At 42.3% G+C, this 20,172-nt stretch overlaps 1 long non-coding RNA gene and 1 pseudogene across 3 annotated transcripts in view; one reads left to right on the top strand and one right to left on the bottom strand.

Annotated features, from left to right (window-relative positions):
- The window catches only part of LOC103669657, a 9,957-nt gene extending 6,230 nt beyond the window's left edge, over positions 1-3,727 (top strand). For 2 of the 3 annotated variants that reach the window (XR_570352.2, XR_570353.2), the window contains 2 exons: positions 512-742; positions 3,668-3,727. This is a non-coding gene — a long non-coding RNA (uncharacterized LOC103669657). The remainder of the gene's footprint in view (positions 1-511; positions 743-3,667) is intronic. The other variant, XR_005836981.1, reaches the window with a different exon arrangement.
- Positions 3,728-13,794: 10,067 nt separating this feature from the next.
- LOC121104568 lies at positions 13,795-14,565 on the bottom strand (annotated as a pseudogene).
- Between the last annotated feature and the right edge of the window lie 5,607 nt (positions 14,566-20,172).

The raw sequence follows: 20,172 nt of genomic DNA, 5'->3' as shown, positions 1-20,172 counted from the left end.
CTCTCTCTCTCTCTCTCTCTCTCTCTGGCAAATAAATAAATAAAATCTTTAAAAATAAAAAAATTAAAACCCACCTCATTCCTATAGTGCAAAGATGGAAACATCTAGCTTTTTATTAGAAGAGAAAATGCTGCGGTGGGGGCCAACCCGGGTAGCCAAACAGTGAATTTTAGTGAATTCATCTCCTAAAGATAGTTCACTGCCAGGGGAGTGTGGTTCCCGAGTAAACTTGTGAGCCCAGAGATTAATCAGACATGTAGTCAGGAGTAGTTCAGGGAGGTTTTTAAAAAGAGGCAGAAAATGTCCATAGATAATGTTATTGGAGGAACTCTTTCCCTTCTTGACATGCTAGACATTTTATAAAGTACAAAACCCTCTTGAGTATTAATGGGCTCTCAAGTACTCGGGATTATTTAGAGACGGGATGAGAGAGAGGGGGAGCAGGCTGTCACAGACTGGGAAAATGGTGTGTGCACAAGCACCACGAAACAAAGGAAGCTTCTATATTTAGAAGCACGAGTCCTTTGGGAAGACGACCCTTGGAAACGAATTGACTGCTTTCCTTAATTTTGGCACTCTGAGCTCTGGATCTCTCTGGATCGCCCGGAGCGGCCTTCAGTTCTGCACCTGAGGAAGTTAAGCCGGCGGTGGAAAGTTCCCTGGGCCCAGCTTGCTCACCAACCGCCCGAACCTCCCTCACCCGCATCGGAAAGGAAAGTGTGTTTGCTGCCCTGTGAACCAAGTATGCAGCGAGGAATGCTACCTTTTATTTATTTTTTTTTTAAAGATTTATTTATTTATTCGATCCCAGAACGCCGGGATCATGCCCTGAGCCGAAGGCAGACGCCCAGCCGCTGTGCCACCCAGGCGCCCCGAGGAATGCTACCTTTTAGGATGAATTCACAGAGCAACTGAACTGAGCTGAACTTTTTTTTTTTTTCTTTCGTTCTGAAGGCCTCTGGGGAAGTTGATAAAGTTATGATTTATCGTTTTGCAAGGGACATTCCAAAACAGCAGTTTGTTTAATTTTAATTTTTTTTTTTTTTTTAAAGACAAGTAAAGGTCACAGAGACCAACTCAACTTTTAATCTCATTTCAGGAGGGTTGTTTTGAAAAGAGGGGTATTTAGGGGCTCCTGGCTGGCTCCCTCGGTAGCGCCTGTGACTCTTGATTTTGGGGGTGCTGAGTTCAAGCCCCACCTTGGGCACAGAGGTTATTAAAAAAAAAAAAAAGGATATTTAAAGAAATTGGGAGCCTTTTATTTGTCAAGAATAGTTTCAAAAAATAACTGAAACTATATAATAATATCTCAATACATTCTGAGTGTTAAAAAAATCACTATGTAGTAAAAGGTTTATGGAAAAAATGGATTTCAGAAGGGACATCCAAAATAATCAGTGGGCATCGTCATCAAACATAATTAAAGGCCGGTTAAGGAAACAGGGTGATAAGTTTTAGAAACATCAGAATCCTAAAACCAAATTCTCAGTTCTGGTCCACAGCTTCCTATATGCCTGAGCTCGTTTTTTTTTTTTTTTTTTTTAATTGAATTTTTAGCAACCAGCTGAGGCCTCTGCTTCCTTCAAGTATGGGACAATCCTAGTTACTTCCTCCTACTCCTTCCCTCCCGTGGGCCCAGAGGGCAAAAAATTTCCCCCTTTTAAACGCTGATACCGTGTGAGAGCCACTGCTTTTTCCCCAAGCTGGGGGTAGGCCTTTTCTCAATTTTCATATGTATCAGTTCCCCCTATCCCCCACGGCTGCAAAAGCAAGTCTTCGTTCCTAACCATGGCTTTGCAAACCTTCGCTTGGTTAGAAAGGTCTACCTTCTGCAAAACAGAAATGGCATTTTAAGAATTTTAGTTGGTAGATAAACACATCTAAAGGTTGTGATAGCTCTTGAGATCCTCATTCCCAACTTCATCTTTAATTGAGAGGTCCAATCTTAACTAGAACTTAAATGAAAACTCGAAATAAAAAATTAAAAAAAAGAAGAAAGTTCCAGAAGTACGGTAAACCTGAAATGCTCTTAAAAAAAAAAATTAAAAGGTTTAAGGATCCGTGTCCAAATTACCCTATAAACAATCCTTTAAAAGTAAAACAAACAAAACACCACATTCAGAGATTCATTACAGGGGACCTACTGAGGACTATATAAGGTTGGCGTGCGTGATCACGACAACAAAAGTGAATTTGCCTCAGTTTGAGATCTCAGAGTTAAAGGAACAAACGGAAAAAAAAAATCTATGTGAAAAGTGTTTAAACATCGGCTGCTCTGAAAAGAGGTATAAAAATAAAACCGAAGAGATAGAAGAACTGTTTTCTGTGTGCAGTGGGAAAGTTTACCCAAATGACAAGCTGTCATGTGGGACGTCCCAACAGCATTCTAAAAAGTCTATTTCCTTAGATCAAAAAGGACAGACAGAAGCCCAACACTTATATCTGTGCTGGCTGGTCATGCTCCCTTTCCCTAGAGTAATTATATGCTCCATCCATGAAGCAATGCGGCTAATACCTTAACGCTCTGAGTACAAAGACGAGTGGGGTCATATGACACTGCTAAATTTAGAAAAGGGCTCTGTTTTCTGTTTTGCTCAACGCTTACAATTTTCTGCTCTGAAGGAAGAGGAGTTTCAAATGCACATTGATCTTTCTCATATCGTGAATGAACCAAACGAGCACCTGTGTTCAACTGCCAAAATACAGTTTTTTAAAAAGGGAAAGAGAAGCCTGTGTACTCTTAATTCAACATAGGAGGGATAATTTTTTCCCCCTGCTTTCTTCAAAAGAACATAACCAGAAAGGTACAGTAATAGTATTTACAAAAGGTTATAAGTGCAAAGGCGTGTATTTAACTAAACAAAACAACAGAGTGGAATGGTGATAATATTCCAAGGCAATTCAGATGAAAATCTTCCCCCAAAAAACACACAAAAAACTGGTAAATCTTGGGAAAAACTAGCTCGTGGAACTAAGCAAAGTGACTGTAAAAAAATTAACTGTAAGTGGGAAAATAATTTATTAGTTACAGAAATGTGTGTGATTCCTTTTTCAGAAAATGTCTGGAAATACTAGACTTCAAAATGGACAGTTTTTCTTTTAAATTAAATGTCAAAAACCTCCATGTAGTACAATAAAGCCCAATTTCTTTGAAAGGATGCTTGTCGTCTATGAATATTCTCTCTGTGGGTGTAATCCAAATATTCTCCTGGAGTTGAAAATTGGACTGATGACATTTGTGGACTGTATCACGTTTGGTGTGAGAATTAGGTTCAGGCTCCCATATGCACAGAATTCATGCATTTATTTATTCGATATTTATTAGGCCCCGCCTCCTAAAAATGGTGACGACCAATTTACATATCCAAGATAGAGACAGAACAGGTGCTTGCGTGTAAGTGGATTTTAACATAGAGTCATTGTGTCAAAATGATGTAGAACTCTAAAAACAGTCCAGGTTAAAAAAAAAATAATAAGAAGAATAAGACTCCTGGTTAACCACGGCAGTTTTATTACATCAACATGGCTATTTTAATTAAGAAAATGTCTATGCAAGGCTCCCTTATTTTTGTATCATTATAATTTTCTCTCTAGCTTTCTTAGGGCATTTGTTGTTGTTTTATAGAATTTCTTTTTTTTTTTTTAATTTTATTTATTTATTCGACAGAGATAGAGACAGCCAGGGAGAGAGGGAACACAAGCAGGGGGAGTGGGAGAGGAAGAAGCAGGCTCATAGCGGAGGAGCCTGATGCGGGGCTCGATCCCAGAACGCCGGGATCACGCCCTGAGCCAAAGGCAGATGCTTAACCACTGTGCCACCCAGGCGCCCCTGTTTTATAGAATTTCTACTGCTGTTGAGCAGAGACTCTTTTTAATTGTAGCTCTAATTCTTTCGTCTTCCATTCATTCATTTCTTACTCAACAATCATTACTCAACAAGACTGGTCTAGATGCTCAGGGACCCTAGAATTTCGATTATATGAACTGGCCAAAATTTCCCAAAAAAAAATATCTCAAGGTTTTGGAAATAGATCATCTTTAAGGCACATGTTTCTGCTTCCCTCAATTCACTGGAATTGGGGTGCCCAGTGCCGTAGTTGATCAATTCTAAAGATCACTTTAGTTTTTACATTTTTAAAGTAACTGAAATGAGTGTGCGTTTTGCAGCTGATGGCATCGTGCAATTATAATTGGAAGCATTTCTTTCTTTCTTAATAGTTCACAAAATAATGGAGCATCTTACAAGGTGATGTTTTAGGTTTGACAAAATACAGTAACTAGCCCCTGGGGTGTTCTGAAGTATTTTGACGTTATTGCTTAAGTACTTCTTCCACGATGGACTTCCACAGGACCAACAGCATTGATGGGAATAGTCTGGCTTAGACCCTGGAGCTATGATGGGACACCTAGTTGCCTTTGCCCCATGTATTACAATTAGCAGAAATGAACTAGTTAGCTCTCTTGATCACTGTCAGCCTCTCCCTGGTAAATAAGCGCCAGCAGCGCAGGGAAAGCATCTCTCTTGCTCACCACTGTATCACCATGGGTTCGAATGACACCAGTTATACTCTTTCTCAGCAGAGAGCCCCGAATGCTGACTACCTGTCAGGTGTTCTCTTAGATGCTGGCAATACAGCTGTGAGCCGGGTTCTGTCTTCATGGGTTACAGTCTTTGCATAAACAACTAAAAAATTAAATAAAGCAAGGCCATCTTGGTTGAATGAGCACTGTTGAACAGTTTCTTGCCCTAATTGAAGAAAAAGTGGCTAAGGCAACACGGGCTAGTTCCCAAGCTACTTTTATGTTTGGCTCTAAAAGTACTTTGTTTGGGCTAAGCGTCTTGGTTTTCTTTGTTTCTTTTTGTCTTCTATCAATAGCAAAAATAAGTAGAAAGACCCACTGACTGGCAGCAAGACAGGGCAGCCCACAACTCTTGTGTAGCCTGCCATCCCAAATGGATTAGTCGAGAAGCCACACAGCTGATAATTCTCCAGGGAATCCTGGAGTGTGGCCTCTGGTTAAGTTCTGCTTAGCAGTTAACATTCCTCCCTTAAAAACAAAATGCCCTGGCGCCTGGGTGGCTCAGTTGGTTAAGCGTCGTCCGCCTTCGGCTCAGGTTGTGATCTTGGGGTCCTGGGATCGCGTCCTGCGTCAGGCTCCCAGCCAGGCGGGGAGTCTGCTTCTCTCTCTGCCCCTCACCATGCTCGTGCTCCCGCTTTTTCTCTCAAATAAATATATAAAATATCTTTTAAAAAATGCCCACTGAGTATATTTAGATGTGCCCCTACTGGGTAGTTATGGGTAGTGGTGGGGGACTGAGTCCTACTGATTGGCAGCTGGAGTGGTAACCTAAGGACACCTGCTCCCATTCTTCCTACTCTCTCTCCACCCTGTCATCGCTGCATCGACCAGGATCCAGTACCCTATTCTGCTTCGTGTCTGCTCTAAAAGCTAGCTTTAGTAGAGGTCGAAGCCATTAAAACACACTATTCAAAGTTAGCAGAATATATTTACATTTCATCTTAGCAGCATTATAGCTCGAAAAATAATAAAAGTGGCAAAATTGGTCTCCTACATCAACCAACCCTCGAAAAATAATAAAAATGGCAAAATTGGTCTCCTACATCAACCAACCTCCTCCATGTAAGTGTCAGTCAGCTGAGTGACATCCCAAAGTGATATGGGTTACTCGAGAAAAAGTAAATTGCAGTCATTTTAAGTTAGAAATGTGCCTGAAGTCTTATTGCTAAATAGTTTCCTCTGAACGCTGCGTCTTAACTATTACGTTTTATTATCACTAATAATGCTAATTATATTTTATAATGCACCTAATATATGTAAAGCCTTTGCTGGACCCAGGGAAAGAATGATAAAGAGGACCTGATGTCTGCTCTTGACTTTACATTAAATAGAAGTATCAGGTAATTCCCGGGAGCAAAAGACTGCAGCTCAAGAGTCAGAAAACCTATTCTTTTTTTAAAATATATATATGTATATATTTTAAGATTTATTCATTTATTTGAGAGAGAGAGGGGAAGAGTGAGCCCATGCAATTGTGAGCAGGGGAGGGGCAGAGGGAGAGGGAAAGGGAGAGAAAGCTTCAAGCGGACTCTCCACTGAGCCCAGGGCCAGAGGCCAAGGTGGGGCTCAATTTCAGGTCCCTGAAATCATGCCCTGAGCCAAAATCAGGAGTCCAAGACTTAACAAGCTGAGCCACCCAGGCGCCCCAGCAAACCTATTCTTAAAGGTCGGATGGCACATGTTTTAGTCTTTTTTTTTTTTTTTTAAGATTTTGTTTATTTACTTGAGAGAGAGAGAGAGAGAACAAGCAGGAAGAGCAGCAGAGGGAGAGGGAGAAGCCTGACGTGGGCCTTGATCCTGGGACCCTGAGATCAGACCCCAGCCGAAGGCAGATGTTTAACGGACTGAGCCACCCAGGCGCCCCCACGTTTTAGTCTTTGAGAGCCATATAGTCTGTCTCAACCACCGACAGCAAGTCCATAAATGAATTGGGCACAACTGTGTTCCAATAAAACTTTATTTATAAAAACAGGCACCTGCCCGTATCCGCCTCTGGCGGGAGATTGCTGAGACCCGCTCTAGGTGTATTAAGCCCCTCAGCGGTCACAGCCTCCCCCGGAGGCCAGCACGAGTGTCGTTAGCATCGTCCCCTTATAGAAGGGGAAACGAGCTGGAGGGACGGTAAGTACGGAGCCACTGACCACCAGAAACCAGCACCCGAACGCCCCTTTTCCCTGTTACGGAAACAAGCGTAACCTGTGAACTCGCACATCAGTGGTGCAGACTCCGGACTTCAGATGTGACGCCTTCAGTTACAACCTGTGAGAGCTGAGCTGCGGCCCTAAACCCCCCTGCCTCACCTCTTCGTCTGCACGACGGGGTCAGAATTGTGTCTAACCCTAGTGAGGCGTCAGGGAGCCCCTGGAGAGGAGCCCCGGACAAAGTCATGGAGCAACAAATGGTCCCTATTGTGATGACAGGGCACAGATGGAGGCGTTATGGGATGTGGGTGTGCGTAAGGGAAGGGTCCACAGAGAAGCATCCTGTGCAGAGGCAAGTCAGAAGAGAACTGAGAAACATCGGCGGGGAGGAGAACATCAGCCAGAGGCGGGCGATGCTTCCTCATCCCAGATGTTTCCTTCCACGCAGGAGGAGTGCCACCAGCGTGACACCCTGGCCTCTTGGTCTCTTACGTCTCCTCCCCAGGCGGGTCGGTGATTTGATCTGACACTGAGTCTGGATGGAGAACTGGGTTGGGTTAGCTCGGCCCCCTCTGCTCACTTGCTCTCTCGGGAGCCAGCAAAGAGCATGTGCTGTCAAAGCCTTTGACCCACAAGCTTCGCATCAATGACCTGCCCTTGCGTTGACTTCCTCTGGTGGTCTTGGGTTGCCTGTCTCCGTGGGGTGAGCCTGGTCCGCCTGGGGTTCAGGGCTAAGAACCTCACCTCTTCACTGGTGCTGGCTTCCTTGGTCTCCACTTGTATCACCTTTTTTCCCCCTCCTTGTCTGGCATTTGGGTCAACACATAGGCAAAGAGTACTGTTAAGGTCTTTCGCACTTTGGGGCTCTCTTGGATCCAAACAGACCCCACATCCCCTGCCTCTGTGACACTCCCCCCCATCCCCTTGGCTTGACATCTCATCTACCTACTAAAGATTCACGCAATTCCCCCTCAAGCCCAGTTCTTGAGCCCAAACTTTGGTCTTGTTTATCCATTTGCCTACTTAGGGAAAACCAGCCCCTCACCAGGCTATTTCTGCAGAGCGGTATTCCCACCTGAAGCGTGTGGAGAGTAGTCATTTGATTGTTATTTGCTCGCCTTCATGAGAACCTAAGTTACGCGAAGGAGAGACATTTCTATTCGCTGTGTCCTGAACAGTGCCTGGAACAGGTAAAGCCCTCAAAAAATACTGTTAAATGAATGAATGAATGAATGAATGAATGAAGAGAACAGAGCAAGCAGGTCAGATGGGGTGGTTCTGAACTAAAGAGTCCACACTCCATCCAAAGGGCACCTCGTACTATGCTCCCCTGACTAAGCCCAAAGGCAATCTAGGAGCGTCTCATAATTTTTCAAGATAAGCCCCAAATCTGGATGTCATGAAGTCTCCAGGTTATATTATTTTTTTTTAATAAAAATAACTTTTTGTTACTCCAAGTATAGTCCACATGCATTTTGTAGAAAGTTAGAAAATAGAGCTAAACAATAATGTTAACATAAAAACCACAGACTCCAACCTCTGTGGACGCTTTATGCTTCCAGATCTTTCTCTGTACACATACATAAACATCCATGTATTTTTGACCACAGGAGCTCATCCCTGATTTATTGAGTTAATCGCCTCCACCTTTCCATTTCAATACATTTTTTTTCTTATCTGGTATCGCTCCAGGTTCAAATTTCCCTACTGACCCAAAAAATGTCTTTTGCAGCTGGTTTACCCAAACCAAGATACACTCCAGTCCAGGCCCAGAACTGGGTTATTATGTCATTGCCCATCTTTTCCAATCAAGCTCAGTCTCTTCTTCCATCCTCTGTGCCTTTTTAAATAGGCCGGGCTAGTCGTCCTGTAGAATGTCTTTTTGGGGGGATTTGTGTGTCCTCCTTCTTCACGATTTTATTTTTTTTTTAATTTTTATTTATTTATTTTAGAGAGACAGAGTGAGTGAGAGAGAGAATGAAGGAGCAGGGGGAGGGACAGAAGGAGAGGGCGAAGAAGACTCCCTGCTAAGCAGGAAGCCTGACGTGGGGCTCGATCCTGGGATCCCAGGAACTTGATCTGAGCCAAAGGCAGACGCTTAACCAACTGAGCCACCCAGGCAGCCAAAAAATAGTAATATATTTAAAGTGTACAAAGTGGTGTTTTCCTGTTGTCTACACTGTCATGTGATTACCATCATCAAGTGGAAACATTCATTGCTTCACAGTTACCTTTTACGCGTGTGTAAGAGCCCTTAAGATCTACTCTCTTAGCAAACTCCAAGTGCGCACAAGAATACCGTCTCATTAACTACAGTCACCGTGCCGGACGTTCGATCCTCAGAACTTCTCCATCTTCTAACTGAAAGTTTGCACCCTTTGACCTGCCTCCCCTCATTCTGCTCCCACCCTCAAAGACCACACCCCCAGCCCCTGGAAACCGACATTCTACTCTCTGTTTCTATGAATTCAACTTAAAAAAAAAATTCTCCATCTAAGTGATACCGTGTAGTATTTGTCTTTCTCTGGCTTATTTGGCTTCGCGTGATGCCTTCTACCTTCCCCCATGTTGCTGCACATGGCAGGGTCTCCTTCTTCTTTATGACTGAATAGTATTTCAGAGCATGAAGATCCCAGAATATCCTATTATAATATATAATAGAAATACATGTATTCCGTTATATATATCCCAATATAGTACTTCTGGTATATATTGTATACTTTCTCTTTACCCTGATGGTCCCTCAGGTCGTTTGCGTGTCTTGTCTTCTTGAGAATAATGCTGCAACGAGCATGGGGGTGCAGATATCTCTTCGAGATAGCGATTCCGTTTCCCTTGGGTGCTGTTGTTATTGTGACAGATGAACGACTTTCTCAGGTTCGGATGCCTTACAAACTGTTCTGGAAGCCAGATTTTTCTGACTCCCATCAGGGCTATCTACGGAAACTAAGATCACCCAAAGCAAAAAAAAATAAAGAACCTAAATAGCTGTATCAGCTTAACTCAGTTTCAGCTGTAATCTGGGAAGATTTTGTCAGATGTATTCAGGTTTCATAGACCCAGTCACTCGTTTTTAAATTTCATCTATCAACTTTAGAAAACAACGGCATCGTAGAAAAATTAAAAAAAAAAAAAAAGACACCTCACAAACTATGTTGTTGCCAGATTTATGCCTAAATTTAACTGAAATATTTTTGGTTTTTTTCTGATAATAAAAGTAAGACATGATCATTACAGATAATGTTTAAAATATGAAACAATGCAAAAACAGAAAACAAACATCACTCACAACTCTACTCTTCCCCAGCTAAGGACTTGAACAATTTGGGTGCAAACCCTTCCAGTACTTTACATACATATGAAAATGGTCTTTGTTTTATATTGTTCTCTATTTTGTGTTTGTGGCAGACGTTGCTGGCTGCTTACACAACGCAGCAAGTATTCTGTTCTATTCTTTCTTGTTCACAGAACCCTGACTCTTTTCAGGTATTTTACCTCATGTGAAGGCAGGACCCAGCCTTGTCCCAGAAGGGAAAATTTGATTTATCTAACACACAAATCTGGATGTTCCATTATCCTTCCCGGTGATCAGTTTAGAACAACATTTCTCAACCTCAGAACTTTGGACATTTGGGCTGGATCATTCTGTTGTGGGGCTGTCCTGCTGTTGTAGGATGTCTGACAGTGTCCCTGGCCTCTCCTCTCTAGATGTCAGTGGCACACCCTCGCTTCCACCCCAGTTGTGACAACCAAACCAGAATGTCTCCAGACATTGTCAAATGTCCCCTGGAGAGCAAAAATGCACCTGACTGAGAACCACTAACTTCGGAATAAGCAGGTTCTAGAATCCTGGCCAATGAGCCATGTAGGACATACCTATGTTCCTCCTCTTAATGACTATACAGTATTCCAGGTGAAAATAGACCATCATTTATATAACCGGTCCACTAATGACGGGTACTAATTTCGTTTTCGGTTCTCCGCTGTCCTGGTTAGTCATATATATGACTTTATGTATTTGCACACTTGTGGAAATGGATTTATAGAATAAATGCCTAAAAGTGGAATTTGTGAATTGAAGTTTACATTTCAATAGGTATCACCAATACACTTTCCAAAATGTTCCAAAAAGTCAATGCTGGTTTACCTACTAAATGAATGAGTGTTTATTTCCATAGACCTTCACTAACTTCAGCGAGAAAATCCATTTAATTTGTTGTTGTTGTTGTTTTTTCATTTCAAGTACATTAGAAAATGATTGTCTATTGAAAACTGATTTTCTTAGTGATGGAATAATGTTCCGTTGCAGTACCATGATTTATTTATATTCCCCCAGTATGAACACTCAGTTGGTTTTTATTTTCTATTGAAGGACTTTTCTTTCTTTTTTAAAATGAATACAAATATTTGTCATAATTGTGACAATTCATTGACGGGCTCTTTTTAAATATTCAAAAAAACCTGTCTTCTGTCATTGGCTTTATGATTATTAATATATGTTTCTATAAAATGAACTTCCTCCAGAGCAGACTTCTCCATTAGATCAGCAGGCCCACAAAACAACTTTAATGTCTTTTTTTTTTTTTTTTTTTTTTGAGTAATCTCTACACCCAATATGGGGCTTGAACTCACAACCCTGAGATCAAAAGTCACATGCTTGGGGCACCTGGGTGGCTCAGTCTGTTAAGCAGCTGCCTTCAGCTCAGGTCATGATCTCAGGGTTCTGGGATCAAGCCCTGAGTCAGGTTCCCTGCTCAGCGGGGAGCCTGCTTCTCCCTCTCCAGCTCCCCCTCCTTGTGTTTCCTCTCTTGCTCTCTCTGTCAAATAAATAAATAAAATTAAAAAAAGAAAAGAAAAGTCTCATGCTCTAACAACTGAGCCCAGCCAGGTGCCCTAGTTCTAGTATTTTTTAAAATCAGAAGAAAAAATATAATAATATAATAATAATAATAATAATAAATAAAAATAATAAAATAAAATCAGAAGAAAAACATGACCTTTCAGGTTGAAGAAAATGTTTTAATATTTAACATTAACACATTCGATTTATTTTATACCGATGCAGTTATAAAATATAATTTATTTTATTTTTTTTTATAAAGGAAGGAACCCACGGAAGTCATTTTAGAGCCCTGTCTAGTTTTAGCATGTTTGCTCAAAACACATGGATCAAATCAAATACATGGTCGCTTCCACTTGGAATAAGTAGAATAAAGTAATAACTTGAATCTCAATGTGTAAAATATTCAGATAATTTTCCATCAATAGTGATCAATTTTCAATTTTGAAATGTAACTAAACAAGGAAAGATGAGAAATTGTTCACATCACTTTTCATAAAGAATGACGAACCTCTGGGTGTGTCTGTGATCTGCCTTCACCAGCACAGTGAGAGGGAAATAAAATACACATTTTTCATTTTCATCTTCCCCCTGTTTTGATTTTATTGTTTGACATCTTTTTTTTTTTATCAGAAATAGGTGTATTCAGTGTTCATCTCTCCCACGAATTACTTTAGTGCATTTTTTTGTTTAAATAAAAATGTATTTCATTTTTTTTTATTTTTTTAAAGATCTATTTTACTTTTACAACTCTGGATTTATTCTGGACATTTTTTTGTTTCATTCATTTATTCATCTAACAAATTCAAGTACAACAATTAGAAAAGAATAGCCCGAGGAGGACCTTTGGAAGCAGGTGAATGGATGAGGACAATCAAACATCGCAAAGTTGTAGGTTTCTTGTAAAAATTAAAAATGGAGCATGAGTTCCCAGCATCAATGATTAGTATTTGGACGGAGGAACCAGAGAAGGGGGCAGAGCTGATGGGAGCAGGCTAAGCCAGGCTCAGGGTCCCTCTGAGGGCAAAGGCTAAGCTAAGACTCTGAAGTCCCCATAGCCGCTTTGTGTAGGTGACACGGTTAATGACCTACCTTCTTCCCTGGTGTTAGAACACTTTCGGTTACAGTATTGTGGTGAATCATTTCCTTCCAAGGCTTAGGGTGATCTATCACACGGGTGCCTTGTCTAGATTTTAACAATATGAGCAAAAAAGGTTCCTCATTCCAGAAATGCAAAACAGATTACATAAGAAATGTGTTCTTTAAAAAAATCCGCATAAAGGTGTGATAACTGGGAAGGAAAATTAATGCATGGGAAAACAAATCTCTAAAAAAAAAAAAGTAATAAAAATACTTGTTAGCGAAACGAGGAGGTTTCTGTTCCCTTGGCTAGTTTGTAAGGGTGAAATTCCTTTCTGAAGGCAGGAACTGGGCTGGGAGGGTGGGGGTCTGGGTGTATTTGCCTTTTCTGAGCCTCGCAGGATTTCACCAGGGACCGAGCGAATAAGGAACAGGGACGGTGTGGAAACACTGGCCCTGGTATATTACTGCTTGCACTACAGGAGTTTTTTTGATGCCAAATCAATACCTTGGTTGTCCTTGAAAAACCCTATAGGTCTGTTTTTAATAGCTGGCTACATGGGTGAAATTACACTGATGACTTAGCAAAGCCTCACCTTTGATCTACTGATCTAGTTAGGGATGTGTGACAGAGGGAGCCTGTGGCTGAGAGATCATTAACAAATTAAAAGAAGGGAGGGAAAACTGCAAGTTACAGAAATACAGGAAGTCTGAGGTTTGTCAGTTGTTGAAACATTTTGATACTGTCTTTTAAGAGTCACAGCCCTCTGCGGGCTTTCTTTGGATGACAAAATACTGAGAACAACAATAACAAAAGCAAAGCCATGCACAGTTTAAACTCAGGATCGGTGGGTCAATTCCAAATGAATGAATGGTGGCCGGCATTGTTTCCCCCTCCCATTTTTAAGGCCTTGATGTTTACATTTCCCATCTGTGTGATAGTGAAACCAAGGGGTATCTTTACAAGTTTTGCTCTCATTAAAAAGTGTACCCTTTAAACTTTTATTTGTTTTAATTAGTAGACTTCACTTTTTTAGAGTGGTTGTAGGTATACAGAAGGTCGCCATATACACCCCGCCCCTGTCCCGTACAATTTCCCTATTATTTACCACTTGCAATCGTGCGGTACATTTGATACAGCTGATGACCCAATACTGATGCCTGATTATTAACTAACGTCCACAGATGACATTAAGGTCCATCCTTTATACTGTAAAGTTCTATGGATTTTGAAAAATGCGTAATGATATGTATCCCATCATTACAGTATCATACTGAACAGTTTCAGTGCCCTTAAAATTTCCCCTTTTTGTTCCAGCAAACAGCTATTCTAAATTCTTTTTTTTTTTCAAACAGAAGATCTCACATATTTATTACTGAACCAACCTACTAGTCCAGAAGCATAGTAACAGAGAGACATCATTTCCCTGATAAAACATGTCTATTGTTCAGGCAGTAGTGATGTGTACAGAGTGATAGGGTAGGAGCACGTGACCTTCATGCAGCATCAACACGTGGGCCATCTCATGGGCAATCCCTTATAGACCCGGCTTGGACCTTCTTCAATGCCTCCTCTTGGAGTTGTACCTGATTTTATGGCTAGTTTTCATCCAAATCCACTGGGGAATGGGACGATTTGACTTTTGTTTCCTGGCCGGGAATCGCTTGATCCTGAAAGTCTTGTGAGAAGACGTGGTGAGGAACAGTCGACCGCACGCACCGTGATGGTAGAGAAAAGGCGAAATTCTGTACTTTCAACATAATTGCTGTCCCCCCCCCCCTTTTCCCTTCTCCAAGGGACTTTTATTTTAGGAATAGATGACAGCTGATTCTCCTTTCTGGCAGAGACCCAGAGAGCCACTTCGTCTGACTGCAACTCACATATCCCTGGAAGATGTCCTCTCCTGCTGTATTTTTGCCCATGCAGGAAAACACCGAAACTTGCTTTGCCAAACACCCAAGAGGAAGTCCCTTTCCCCAAAATGATAGAGTGAACAAGCTAGAAACTGGAAGAGGTGTGTCCAACGAGTGCCTGCCCTTCACCTCGTTCTATTGCTGCACATCCTGATTATCTTTTTTTAGGTGTATTTATTTATTTTTAATAATCTCTACACCAGCGTGGGGTTCGACGTTACGACCCCGAGACCAAGCATCACATGCTCTCCTGACTGAGCCAGCTGGGTGCCACCCTGATTATCTTATTAAGCTGCCCAGACACAGAATTGTTTCTTGTCACCTCTCAAAGATGTGACGTCTTGCTCACAATCCCCTTCATTATTGCACGCGTGTCTAGTGTTGAACTCCTAAGCCTACAGTTGCAAACAGACTTCTAAACCCAGTGTGTAGGTGGTCGAGGGGATAGACAATTTGGGGGTAGAGAATGTAGGATGTAAAAAGTAGAAAATTACCATACCTTATCTATTCCTTTATTATTATGCAACAAATATTTGAGTCTCTACCCTGTGTCAGACTCTGCTGGAGAATAAGACCGTTTCTGACCTTACAGAGCTCACGGTCTCCCAGAAGAAGACAAATACTGAAGATCGGAATGTACAGGCAGAGAGAGAATAAAGCACGGTTGTAAGATGGGCGGGTGGCTAGCTGGCTGGGTGAGTCAGGAAAGGTTCCTGCAGAGCTGGTATTTGAACAGAGCCGTGAATGAAGTGGGCCAGCAATCCCTGCAGGAGTTTATAGATGGAATGTTCCAGGCAGAGGGGGGAGTGGACACAGGGCCTAGGACTGGGTGAGCTGGATCTGTTGGAGGAAAGGGGAGCACAGTGGGTTTACAGCTGATAGGAGGAGCAGACAGGTGGTAACCCCAGAGGTCAGACAGCGTGGGCATGATAGGAAGTTTGGATTTTACTATGAAAGAGAGCCCACTGGGGAAGTTGTCTGTGGGATGCATGGGGTTGGGGAGCAACCAATGAGCTCTATCTCATGCTTTCTGTCTTTACCCACCCCTTAGAGGTCTAAAACCATCTCAGAGGAGTATAACCCAAACTGAGCACCTCATCTTTCCCTGCCCAACCGATTTCTTCCACATTCTTCCCCAGCTCTGCTAAGGAAAATTCCAGTTTTACGTTGGCTCAGGCCAAGAACCTTGGAGTCACCCTTGACCGCTACTTTCACTCAGATACTGTTTCTAACCCAGAGCAAATGCTGTCAACACTACCTTCAAAATTTATCAAGAATTCCATTAGATAGATTGGGGCACTCGGGTGGCACAGCGGTTAAGCGTCTGCCTTTGGCTCAGGGCGTGATCCTGGCGTTATGGGATCGAGCCCCACATCAGGCTCCTCCGCTATGAACCTGCTTCTTCCTCTCCCACTCCCCCTGCTTGTGTTCCCTCTCTCGCTGGCTGTCTCTCTCTCTCTGTCAAGTAAATAAATAAAATCTTTAAAAAACAAAAAAAAAGAATTCCATTAGATAGGGGCGCTTGGCTGGCTCAGTCAGTGTAGCAGGCAACTCTCTATCTCGGGGTTCTGAGTTCAAGCTCAAGTTGGATGTAGAGATTACTTTAAAAAAAAAATCTAAAAAAAAAAAAAAAAGAAAGAAAGAATTCCACTGGATAAATCTCAGAAATTCTATCACTTTCCTAGCTCAACCCCTCATCATCCCTCACATAGATTATTAGGGTGCCCTCACAGCTGGTTTCACTGTTTCCACTCTCCCCTACCGCCTTTCAGTCTGTTTTTAAAGTAGGGAGATCTGTGAAAATAAGCCCAACCACATCACCCCTCACTACAGAACTGCCATGGCCCCCATCTTGCTCAGGCTAGGACCCCAAGTTCTTATGAAGGACTGCACATGATCTGGTCCCCTGTGTTCTCTGACCTTATCCACTCTGCTCCAAAGACCATGCGTTCCTTGTCGTGCCAAGAATACACCAGGCGTGGTCCAATCTCAGGCCTTCGAATGTATTGTGACATCTGCTTGGGTGTTCAGAGTAAACATTTTAGGCGTCGTGGGCCACATGGTGTCTTTGGCAATACTTAACCCTGCCATCGTCATGCAAAAGCAACCAATAGACAAGAGGCAGCAAGCAGGGCTGTTTTAATAAAACTTTATTTATGGACACTGAAATGGAATTTCCTGTAATTTTCATATGTTACAAAATGTTGTTTTAAAAATTTTTTTATTTCAACAAGTTAAAAATGGAAAAACCATTCTTAGGCAGTGGGCTGGATTTGGCTGCCCTTGGTCACTTTACAGAGTACTTCCCTGGCCATCCTCCCCAAAATTATAGGTACACACACCCACACACTTTCCCCATTTTTCATATCCTTTCTGAATAGGGTCTCATGATCTGGCTTTCTCTATATTTATTCTTTTTCTTTTTCTTTAAGTAGGCTCCTCGCTGGCGTGGAGCCCAACACAGGGTTTGAACTCAAGACCCTGAGATCGAGACCTGAACAGAGATCAAGAAGAGTGGGTCGCTTAACTGACTGAGCCACCCAGGCTCCCCTTTCTCTATGTTTAACTTACTATCTTCGTTTTTATCTCTCCTCCCAAACCTCCAACAGTAAGCTCCATGAGAGCAGCAACTTTTGTCTGTGTTGGGGCGTGAATGTGTCCTGATGTCCCTACTGTACCTGCCATATAGGGGAAAACTCCACACAAGCTGTTGCATGAGAAAAGAGTGCCGACGGTGTGGGGTGGTATCTACTCCCAAGCACTGTCTCCGAGGAGCAGGGGAAGAGGGGAAGGTACATTTGCTGAGCACACGCTCTGTGCAGGCATCAGGCTTTACGCGCCGTACGTGCCAGATGTAGAATATTTTTGAGCTGAGAGCAGGGGTTAGCATGGGGAGACAACATGTTTGTGGACGATGATGCAGCATGGTTGGCAGGGATGCACTTTGGTTCCCAGACCTGGGTCCTGCCTCAGAAGAACCTGACAGAACTTTCCAGAAATGAAGTCTCCCAGGCTTCGCCCCACACTTACCGACATCAAAATCCCTTGAGAGTCAGGCAGCTATGAGATTACATCCAGATTCCACCAAATACTGACTGTGTGACCTTGGACAAGTTACTTAATCTTCCTGAGTGTTTGCTGCAAAATGGAGATCGTAATTACCTCATAGAATTGTCACGAGGATTCCATGAGCTCATGTGAGGGAATCGCTCCGCACAGCGCTTGGCACATTGTGTGCAATAAATACTAGCTAATGTTTACTTTTCGTTAGAAAGGCATGCTCGCTGTGGAAGAAATAATGAAATACAGATCAGCAGAAATAAGGCAAAAAACAAGGTCATTCAAGTTCCCCAAAATAACTACTGATCATGTTCCTATGTACATCCTTCCAGATTGTAATCTCTCTGTGTGCTTTTTTTTCCCCCTCTGTGTGCTTTTTAACACACTACCGGGATTGGGTTGCTTGCCATCATAAACCGCCCCAAGGAATCGACCCTGAATTGGATCAAGGCAGCAGGTCCACCTGCTGGGGTATAGAGAATACAGAGAACAGAGAAACCCATTTACTGATGTGGGAGGGTTGCCATCCGCAGAGTTTCAGACGTGTGGATCTCGACAGGACAAACTCCCTCAGTTTCCTCAACAAACAAACTGCAAGGGAAAAAGGGGTCGCACATCCCCCGGGGCCGTGCCGTCCGATAGAACTTTCTGCAATGGTGGAAGTTTTCTCTATCTGCATGGTCCAGTGTGGAAGGTGCTATTCCACAGCATCTGTGGCCACCGAACGCTTGAATTGTGGCTTGCGTGGCTGACTGAGTATTTTTGCTGTATTGAAATTCATTGATTTAAAGAGCCCCATGTGGCCAGTGGCTGCTGTGCCGCGCTGTGCAGTAGGTTAAAAGGGGCTTAGACACACGTCATCCAACCACACTGTAAAGACCTTGTTTGGTTTCTCAAACAAATAAACAAAGCAAAACACAACACAACACAACACAACACAACACAACAAAAAAACCCATGAGACACATGAGGGCAATTTCTTTTATTTTGTTAATTCATTTCTGAGGCAATGAGGGAAATTTAAACCCTGGCAAAAATCTTTGATGATATTAAAAACTTTTTGCTAATTTTGTAAGGTGTGAAAATGATATTGTGACGATGCTTTTTTAGAAAGTCCTTATCTTGGCGCGGCTGGGGCGCCCAGTCAATGAAGTGTGCGACTCTTGATTTTGGCTCAGGTCATGATCTCAGGGTCATGAGATCGAGCCCCAGGAAGGGCTCTGTGCTCAGCAGGGAGGCACTCTCTCTCTTTCTTCCTCTGCCCCTCCCCTCCCCACCCACTCCCGTGTGCACGTGCAGGCATGCATTCTCTCTCTCTCTCGTTCTCTCTCTCTCAAAAATAAAATAAAATAAAGACACATTTTAAAAGGTCCTTATCTTTTAGAGATCCTCAAATATCAATGGATAAAATTATACAGTATCTAGGATTTGCATCAAAATAACAGAGCAGAAGAAGTAGGGTGTAGATGACAGAAGAGGTTCATGAGTTGATAGTTCTTGAAGGTGCATCATGAGTAGATAGAGGTCCATTAAACCCTTCTCTTTATTTTGCTTGAAATTGTCCATATACAAGAAAAATTTTGTAATAATCTGGCTTTATGTTTTTGTCTTTCTTCCTTACGGAGTTCCATCATAAGTGAACAGTTCTAAATGGAATAGCATCAATTCTGAAAGTATTATTAGAGTTTTAAGAGGAAGATAAGACAGTGCTTCTACAAGAGTCACAGCCACGCCTCGTGTTACCAGCTTCCTTTCAGAGGTCTGAGAGCATTCCCATTCTCCGTGGTATTCACATTCCAAACTCAAACTTCCAGGACGGAGGCGGCTAGTTGCCCCAATATCTGTCTCCCCTTCTCCATCGGCAGTAAAATCCCAACTTTTAGCTGGCACGTGGCCACCCAGATAAAAAAGTATTTCCTGGGGTTCCTTTGCTCTTGGAGGGTAGCTGTATGACTGTATTATAGCTAATGGTCCGTAAGGGGAGTGGTATAGATGGCCTCCTGGAATTGTCTTTCAGGAGGATGTTCCCTTTTCTGACCTTCCCACATTCTTTCTGTTTACTGGAATGTGGTCTGATGGCTGGAGCTTGAGCAGCAAGGTTGGATCCTGAGGCCAAAGCCACATGAAAGGCGGGCTAAGGAGTAAAATGGAAAGAGCCCAGTTGCTGACATGTTGGAGTGCCACACAGCCTTAGACAGACGCAAATCTATGTTTCATGAAGGAGAAATGAACTCTTACCCGATGTTTTTCTATTATCCACAATTGATTCTGATCCTAATTAATATGGTCGCTAAATTTTATTTTTATCAATTCCCTAATATGTATTGAACATTTACTCTGTAGGTTGTATCATGCTAATTGCTTTGAGAGAGGCAAGATAAAAGGCATAGAATCGACACATAAAGGATTTTTCATTCGCACTGAAAGATACACAAAATATAGGATAATTAAGATGTGATGAAATAATAAACCTAGCCAGTATGTATTGAGTACCTATTATGTGCCAGACATTGTTCTAAGTACTTTACACATATTAATTAATTTAATCCTCACAGC

This window comes from Ursus maritimus, unplaced genomic scaffold (genome assembly GCF_017311325.1).
Source record: "Ursus maritimus isolate PB19 unplaced genomic scaffold, ASM1731132v1 scaffold_22, whole genome shotgun sequence".
NCBI lineage: Eukaryota > Metazoa > Chordata > Mammalia > Carnivora > Ursidae > Ursus > Ursus maritimus.
The sequence above is the reverse complement of the archived record's forward strand: the minus strand, read 5'-3'. Positions and strand labels throughout refer to the sequence as shown.